The sequence below is a fragment of the Odocoileus virginianus genome, chromosome 22 (genome assembly GCF_023699985.2).
Source record: "Odocoileus virginianus isolate 20LAN1187 ecotype Illinois chromosome 22, Ovbor_1.2, whole genome shotgun sequence".
In the NCBI taxonomy this organism is placed as follows: domain Eukaryota; kingdom Metazoa; phylum Chordata; class Mammalia; order Artiodactyla; family Cervidae; genus Odocoileus; species Odocoileus virginianus.
In genome coordinates, this window is record NC_069695.1 from 32,554,550 (window position 1) to 32,564,347 (window position 9,798).

Below are 9,798 nucleotides of genomic sequence, written 5' to 3' on the forward strand. Positions count from 1 at the left end.
TATCTCCTGCATTGGCAGGTGGATTCTTTACCACTAGTGCCTTCAACCTGTACTTGCCCTCTAAACTTCCAGTTCATAGATCTGTCATCTTCAATTTGATTTAAAGAAAATCTCAAGCTTAATTTGTTCAAATTGAACCCTGATCACCTGTTCCCATCCAAGCTTGATTGTCCTTCAGTTTTTCCACTTCTCATTCATAGCAACTCTGTTGTTCTAGTTGCTCAGCCCCCAAACCTGGACTCATCTTTGATTACTCTGTTTCTCCCATGTCCCATATCCAGTCCCATTTCTATTGATTCTACCTTCAAAAGATGTTCAGGAATCCAGCCTCTCAGCATCATCCATCTTGCTGCTTCCTTGATCTAGGCTGTCAGCAGCTTTCCTGTGGATTTTTGTGGCAACCTTACCATCTGCATTTGCTGACCTTTCAGTCTGCTCCTGAGATAGCAGCCAGAATGAAACCGATGAGACTTGTTTGGTGTTGTTATTCCCCTGCTCAGAATCATCCAGTGGATGCTATCCTGCACAGAGTAGAAGCCAAGTTTTTGGCAAAATCCTATATGACACCCCCCCCCCCCCAGGAGACACACACCACACACCCATACATACACACACACAAATACACACACCTGGCCTTTACCCTTTGACGTCACTGTCCTCACTGTCTCATGTACTCACTCCAGTCACACATCACCCCTGTAGTTCTTTTAGCGTGTGAAGTATGCCTCCAACTTGGGGTCTTTTCATTTGTTGTCCCCTCTGCCTGGAACTTCCTTCTCATAAAAATCCACAAAGTTTTACTCCCTCACTTCCTTCAATTTATTATTCAAATGTCACTTTATTAGTAAGTCCTTGTGAAACGGGACATCAGGTGGGACTCAGACCCACAATCTTCCAACTGAAACCACACAACTCATCTCAGGACTTAAGGAAACTTAGGTTTTCATCTTAAGGAAACTTAGGTTCAGTGCAGAAGGAATTCAAGCAAGAGGCAAAGTGAAAGGTAAGAAGTAGTTTTATTAATGCTTGTGAAGGCTACAAGTGGGCAGACAGAGGGCTATACCCTGAGAACCACGTGGGCTACATTTTCATAATCAAAGGAAGGGTGTGGAGGGACAGAAGACCACCTTCTTCCTCCTCCTTTGTAAAGATGTTGCAGGAAAATGGAGTGTGAGAGGATGGTCAAGTCCCAGATCTCAGGCAAGTTCCTGGGACAGGGCCTCAAAGAGAAAGTCCTTGGCTTTGCACAGGAAAGAATTCAAGAGTGAGCCACAGTAAAGTGAAAGTAGGTTTACTGACAGAGATACATATTCCACAAATAGAATGTGATCCATCTCAGAAGGTGAGAATGGTCCTAAATTATGGGGTGGTTAGTTTTTATGGTCTGGGTAACTTCTTGGGCTGATAAGAGGGAGGATTATTTCGACTATTTTGGGAAAGGGGCAGGGATTTCCAGGAATTGGGTCACTGCCCATTTTTTGGCCTTTTATGGTCAACCTTGGAATGTCATGGCACCTGTGAGGGTGTCATTTAGCATATGCTAATATATTGCAGTGAGCATATAATGAGGATCAAGTTCTATTGAAAGTTGAAGAATCATCTTCCATCTTCTAACCAATTTATTTTGTATCCTCAGCAGCTATGTCATTCTTTTAAAGGTTGTGCCCTGCCCCCTTCCTGTCTCACTTCTATGAAAATCCTATTGAAAATTGCTACCAATACTCCTTATTCCCTTTCCTAATCATGGTGGATTTATATTGTCAACTTAGCTGAGCTGGAACTTCGTTCCTCAGGTTCTCTTTCCTACAGAGTTCCCAGGTCATATGGATCAAAGAAACATTTTGCACGACATTTGGAAGATAGAAGTGAAGGCACAGCCATATTGTTTTTACACTCAGAGGACTGACATAGTTACAAGGTCTACTGGTGTAGTCACATCTGGTGTCATTTACCTGTTGCCTCATTTGGCTGGCTCACCTCTAGCTCAGCTGGTTGGCTCACCTGGTTGGCAAGGGGAAGTGGCTGAACCCACAACTCTCTAGCTCTAACTGGATCCTCCTTTAATTTCTGAGACTCTGAGATTGGAGATGTGTTTAGCTCCATGAAGAAGGGCACCAGCTTCTCCGGTAAAACCTTCCTAACCTACTGTCCGCATCAGTGAAGTCTGAGGGTTAGAGATGATGGGAGAGCGATGAGAGTTCTAGTCCATCCTCTTGGTTTCTAGCTCAGCTGTGCAGGTTCCATCTTGTTTGGATTACTTCATATCCATCTCCCCTTCCTGGCTACCTACCCTGCTGACTTCAGGCCCCAACCCCAGACACAGAAGAAATAGCCCCGATAGACTGTTCAACCAGCCCTCACAATGTATAAAGTCAAATCTCCGTAATAAATCTGTGTGTATGTGTGTCAGTGTGTTGTTCTGAGAAATGTTGAACAACTAGCTTTCCAGAAAAAGAGAAGTACTGATTCATAGCACCTGACAATTTCCCTGATAGAATAGTCCTACCTTGGCAGTTTTATTATGTATTTGTTTATTTTGGCTGTGCTGGATCTTCATTGCCTTGCATTGACTTTCATTGCAGCAAGCGGGGGGCTACTCTCGAGTGCGGCGCAAGGACTTTTCATTCTGGTGGCTTCCCTTGTTGTGGAGCCCAGGCTCTAGGCACTTGGGCTTTGGTTGTTGCAACTCTTGGGCTCAGCAGTTGCAGCACACAGCCTCAGTAGTTGTGGCTCGCCAGCCCTAGAGCATGTGAGCTTCAGTAGTTGTGGCACATGGGCTTTATGTGCTCCAAGGCAATTTTTAACTACTCATGTGACATCACTGGGATTTCCAGGTGGCACCAGTGGTAAAGAACTTGCCTGCCAAAGCAGGAGACCTAAGAGACGTAGGTTCATTCCCTGGGTTGAGAAGATCCCCTGGAAGAGGGCATGGCAACCTACTCCAATATTCTTGCTTGAAGAATCCCATGGACAGAGAAAACTGGCAGGCTACAGTCCATGGGGTGGCAAAGAGTTGGACACGACTGAAGAGACAGTGCGCACGCACGTGTGAAATCACAAATGGAGAAGTGGTGGGAGAGGGATGTTAACAATTTGATCTCTTAGGCCAACTCCTGCACATCACTGGGGGAGAAGGCAATGGCACCCCACTCCAGTACTCTTGCCTGGAGAATCCCATGGACGGAGGAGCCTGGTGGGCTGCAGTCCATGGGGTCACTAAGAGTCAGATACAACTAAGCGACTTCACTTTCACTTTTCACTTTCATGCATTGGAGAAGGAAATGGCAACCCACTCCAGTGTTCTTGCCTGGAGAATCCCAGGGATGGGGGAGCCTGGTGGGCTGCCATCTATGGGGTCACACAGAGTCAGACACGACAAGCGACTTAGCAGCAGCAGCAGCAGCACATCACTGGGAGTATCCTTTAAGGTCTTGCTTCTCTGACTGTACCCTATCTAACAGACCAGTTTAATTTTTCCGTAGTTCTAAGTATCTTGTATGATGCTATAGATTTTAGTCATGTCTCCTGTCTTGGGATGTTAACCCTAACCAGGGCAGGGATTTTTGCTTGTTTTATTCCCTGCTATATCACTGACAGTCAGAATAGGTCCTGGCACTTAGAGCATCACATATGTGTTTATTGAATGAAGGAATATAGTGTAGAAGAAGGCTGGGGCAAGACAGGAATACAACTCTGGGTGTGGCAGAGGAAGAACCTGAATGAGAGTTTACTAAGGTGTCACCTGGTTTGGTTCAATTTGACAAATATTTGTGGAGTACCTCTTGTCTGTCAGGTAGTTTGCTAGCTTCTGGGGCACATAAAAAGAATAAGATATGGTAAGGCAATGAGGAAAGTGTTAGTCACTCAGTCATGTCTGACTCTGTGACCTATGGACTGTAGCCCACCAGGCTCCTCTGTCCATGGGATACTCTAGGCAAGAATACTGGAGTGGGTAGCCATTCACTTCTTCAGGGGATCTTCCTGACCTCGGGATCAGACCCAGGTCTCCTACGTTGCAAGCAGATTTCTTTGTTGTCAGAGCCACCAGAGGAGCCCATAAGGAAAGGTACAGGGCTTTCTTTGAGAAGCTCTTGGTTTCTTTTCTCTGGGGGTTATATTCTCAAAGCACCTTGGTCATGTTCTTTTGTAGCCATGCAATGTAACTAGTTAGTAGTAGTTTCCAGTCTGCCATCCCTTTCAGCAGTGGAATCTCAGAGGACAGGGCTGTGGCTCAAAATCTTGACCCGTGGTGCTCAGGCCAGTGTTTAGCACTTGTGGGTGTAGAGCACATGTTTGATGAATAATTAAATTACAAGGAGATTTTGAAATATTTTAGACATCTCAGCTATTTGTCTCAGGCTTTTTTAAGTGTCATTTTCTCTTAGCATTTTCCATGCTAACTTAACAGAAATTGGATTATTATAATACTAATTTTATCCTTCAGTTCTCCAAAATTTAAGCCTGTTCGGATCAAAAATAAGTATTAAATAGCATTTTGGGTCCCATTTGGGATTAATAGAGAGTTGATTTGCAGCCCAAGTTTTTATTGGGAAATGCCACTGTTGGTATAACTAGTAACTGGTGAGGCTACTGGGTTTTTTTTGACTGTGCAGTGAAGCTTACAGGATCTTAGTTCCCCCACCAGGGATTGAACTGGCACCCTCATCAGTAAAAGTGCAGAGTCCTAACTGCTGGATGCCAGGGAAGTCCCCAGGTTACTTTTGTTTATTCATTTTCCTGAAAGGTGTTATTTTGTGTGATCCCTAAGCCTGAAACTTCATACCTACCACTCACTAAATTCTGTCCTTCTGGTCTCAGAGAATGTCATCTGATGAGAGATCTGCCCACCCTCACCACCGGCTGCCGACTGCCTCCCACAAATAGTGCCCTCAGCTACCCTGGACCTCCTTAGCTTGGACTGCATTCCGTCAGGGAATCACTTCCACAAGTGCTGTTTTAAGTAACAGATTTGAGAGTTGTCTTCTATTCCATGAGAACATAAGCTCCATGAGGGCAGGATTTCATCTGTTTGGTTCACTACCTTATTCCAGACACTGAGAATAACATCAGCATAAAACAGAATGGTAATCTGTTGACTGGATGGTTATGAGCCTTTGTCTTTTAAAAACAAAGTGACGCATACGGAATTCCCTGGTGGTCCTGTGGTTAAGACTTGGGGCCTTCATTGCTGTGGAACCAGGTACAATTCCTGGTTGGGGAACCAAGAACCCACAAGCCACCCTGCATGGCCAAAAAGAAAAATGATGCATATCTGGATGGCCAAAAAGAAAAATTGATATTGGCGTGTGATGTTTTGTAAGATTCAGGTGTACAATGTGATTTTTAATACTGCAATATGATTAGCTAACACCTCTATCAAGTTCCATACTATTTCTTTTTTTTTTTCCTGTGGTGGCGGGGATAATTAAGATCCAGTCTCTGAGCAAGTTTGAGGTTTCTAGTATGGTTTTTGTTGTCTACAATCTCTATATCATGCATTAGCTCTCCAGGACTTATTTATCTACTAGTTGCAAGAAGCCTGTTTTCAGAAAGTTTTCAGAAACTGATAAAGGTGGGATCACGGGGGCTGATAGTAAAACTTCGTGATCCACGGCATCTGCCTCCTTCCTTTCTATAGAAATGGGGAGATGTCTCCTCCACAGTCCTCTGCCAGGACTTCCCCTGTGGCCTTTCTCCCCTGCCCCCATCTTTCCTGACTCTGGCTTTGCTGCCTACATGCCAAGTCTCTTCCTGTCTCTATTAGAACCTGTTAGAACCTCCCTTAAGTTACTATCATCCTACCTTTCTTCTCTCTCTCATTGCCCAGATGTGATTCTCAAGCCAAGGACAGTGTTGACAACACCTATCTCTTGCTCATCTCATCTGTTCCTTTTTTATAATCTGGCTCATATTCCTAAGCATTTCTGGAAACTTCTTTTTACGCACTTATATCCTAAATGGTCTCTCCTAATCTTGAATCTATCCTTTAATCAGCAAAGTAATCTACCTAAAATAAAAATCTGATCATGACAACTTCCTGCTTGAAAACTTCCTTGTCTTCCCATTGCTTTCAGGATCAAGTTCAAGTCTGCTTAGCATGGCATCCCAGGGCTGATGTGGTTCCTGACGCTCTTCCTCAGTCAGGTCTTAATATTTTATGACAGGTATTTGGCTTTCCATCTAGAACCTCTGTTTTATCCTTGCTTGCACTATATTCCTATCTTTATTATGATGACTTTGGTCTGGCTGCCTTCTGTCTAAAATGTCCTGGCTACTTCCCCACCCCCATCCAGCTAATTCCACCTGATACTTTTAGTCTTCAAATTTTTAAAAAAACAACTATGTATCTAGTTTTCTCAACATCATTAATTATAACCCATCATTTGTCTACTGTTTTTAAATATCAGTTCTAGCATATAATAGATCTTTACATTGGCTCTGGTTTGGGGCTTTATATCATTTTATTAATCAATCTATTCCTGGTTGTTACTGTTTTTATTATTATAAATTCCAAATGACTTCCAATACCTAGTTATAGGCAAGACAAATCCCTGCACTTTTCTTCCTACATAAACACTTATGCACACTCTTCTCAAATTTCTCAAAATTTTATTGATTATTTTAAATGTTTATTTTTTTAGGTGAGCTTTGGAATCTTCCCCCCACCCCCAGGTTTATCCCTCTTCAGAAGAAAGAATTTGGATGGAAATTGTATAGTTTATAAAGAATTTTAGAAACTATTATAATACTTTGTTACTATAAGGTCAGAAATGAGAAAGTAGAGGACCCAGCAATTGTTCATCTGTGTTTCCATAGTCCCCATTCACCATTAATTTATTGTTGCTTTTGCTTTTGATGCAGTACATTTGTTGATCTACTCCGGTGGCTCAGCTGGTAAAGAATCTGCCTGTAATGCAGGAGACTGGGGTTTGGTCCCTGGGTTGGGAAGATACCCTGGAGTAGGAATAGCAACCCACTCCAGTGTTCTTGTCTGGAGAATTCCATGTACAGAAGGAGCCTGGCGGGCTAGAGTCCATGGGGTCACAAAGAGTTGGACATGACTGAGTGACTAACACTTTCACTTTCACAATTGTTGATAAAGTGGTTTATTGTCAGGAAAATTGTCTAAAACTAGAAATTGGCTGAAGAGATTATTGGGTTGTCTTTCAGTGGAGTGCTATGCACTGCCAAGAGAACAATGTCTGTTTCTTTTTTTTTTTTTTTTGGACACACCACGTGGTATGTGGGATCTTAGTTCCCCTATCAGGGCTCAAATCCATAGCTGCTGCATTGGAAGGGCAGAGCCCTAACCACTGGGCTGCCAGGAAAGTCCCAACACTGATTTCAATTTTTCCCTATTGACTAGGGCAAAATTGAAGTTGCAGAACACTGGTAGTCATGCAAGTGACCTTTATCAACAGTCATGGAAGTGCTGTTGTCCAGTAGAGGTATTGTACAATGACTGTTGCCCTGTAGAAAGATAACCTCATTATGACATTTCATTTTCCTATATAATATTAGTCAGTTTTGCAACTATTAGCACATTTATTCCTGATTGCCTAAATATGAGTGTCCTTTAAATTCTTGAAACTGGTTCTTACGTCTCATTTTGTTGTTGTTGTTGTCAACTAATTAAATAAAAGCTTTGGTATGTGTCGATTTAATGTTTTCATGAGAGTCATAATTCTACTTTTTTGAAAATATTACTTTATCAGTATGCTGCCTTAACAGAAATGTTATTAAAGCAAAATTCCTTTGCCTACAACCTATACAAGTAATTCAGTTGTACAGAAGCCAGCAGAATTAGAGATCTTTAACCCTGCAAAGATCATGGTGCCCAACACCTTTACTTTCAAATAGAAACAATAGTAGTGTTAAAGAAAACTTTCAGACAATTGGGTCATGAGCAGATATCAAAGTTTTATGACATTCTCACAACCAAGAGAAAGGCCTTATAGAAGCTAATTTAAAGATTTATTCTCAGTAGGGATTTTTAAAAATATGTAAAAATATTGGCAAATATCTTTTTTATTGAAGTATAATTTACCTATAAGACTATGCTAGTTTCAGGTATACAACATAGTAATTCAATCTTTCTGTATATGAGTAAATGATCACCATAAGCTCGAGTTACCATCTGTCACTATACAAAGTTACTACAGTGTTATTGACTATATTCCCCCACTCTGTACATTTCACCCCGTGACTCATTTATTATGGAGCTGGATTTCACACCTCTGTTTCCTCCCTTATTTCACAGATTTCCCCACACTCCTTCCCTCTGGCCAACACATGTTCTTTCTCAGTGTCTTTGAGTCTGTGGCGGTTTTATGTTTGCTCATTTGTTTTGTGTTTTAGATTCCACATATAAGCAAAATCATACAGTATTTGTCTTTCTCTGTATGTTCACTTTGTATGTGAGTATGTTCACTTGGGATAATACTCTCCAGGTCCATCCATGTTGTCACAGATGGCAAAATCTCATTCTTCTTTACGGCCGAGTAATACTTCATTGTAAGTATGCATACCACATCTTCATCTGTTCCTCTACTGATGGGCACAGGTTGTTTCCATATCTTGACTATTGTATATTATGTTGCAGTGAACACAGGGGTGTATATATCTTTCTGAATTAGTGTTTTTGTTTTCTTCAAAAAAATACCCAAGAATGGAGTTGCTGGATCATGTGGTAGTTCTATTTTTAATTTTTGAGGAATCTCCATACTGTTTTCCGTAGTGGCTGCACCAATGTACATTTCCACCAACAGTGTACTAGGGTTCTTTTTTTCTACACATGCTTGTGAACACTTGTTATTTCTTTTCTTTTTGACAGTTGCCATTCTGACAGGTGTGAGGTGATATCTCATTGTGGTTTTGATTTGTATTTCCCTGATGATTAGTGATGTTGAGCATCTTTTCCTGTGCCTGTTGGCCATCTGTCAGTCTTCTGCCCATTTTTCAATCGAGTTGTCTGTTTTGATGTTGAGTTGTATATGTTCTTTGTATATTTTGAATGTCAACCTCTTATCAGATATATCATTTGCAAATATCATCTCCCATTCAGTAGGCTACCTTTTTGCTTCATTGATAGTTCCCTTTGCCATGCAAAGGTTTTTAGTTTATGTAGTCCCATTTGTTTATTTTTGCTTTTGTTTCCCTTGTCTGAGGAAAGATATCCAAAAAATATATCGCTAAGGCCAGTGTCAAAGAGCACAGTGTCTATGTTTATTCTAGAATTTTTATGGTTTAGGTCTTACATTTAAGTCTTTAATCTGTTTTGAGTTTATTTTTGTATATGGTGTGAGAAAGTAGTCCAGTTTGATTCTTCTCCATGTAGTTGTCTCGTTTTCCCAACACCATTTATTGAAGAGGCTGTGTTTTTCCCCATTGTATATTCTTGCCAACTTTGCCATAGATTAATTGACAATATATATGTGTGGGTTCATTTCTGGGCTCTCTATTTTGACCCATTGATCTGTATATCTGTTTATGTGACAATATCATACTGTTTTGATTATTGTAGTATAGTTTGAAATCAGGGATGATACTACCTCCAGCTTTGTTCTTTCTTGAGATTGCTTTTGGTATTTGGGGGTCTTTGTGTTTTCATATAAATTTCAGAATTATTTGTTCTAGTTTTGTGAAAAATGCCATAGGTATTTTTTTTTATTTTTATTTTTTTAGTTTATTTTTGGCTGTGCTACGTCTTTGTTGCCACACATGGGCTTTCTCTAGTTGTGGCGAGCAGGAGACACTCTTCAGTTGTAGTGAGTGTGGGCTTCTAGTGGTGGTGGTTTC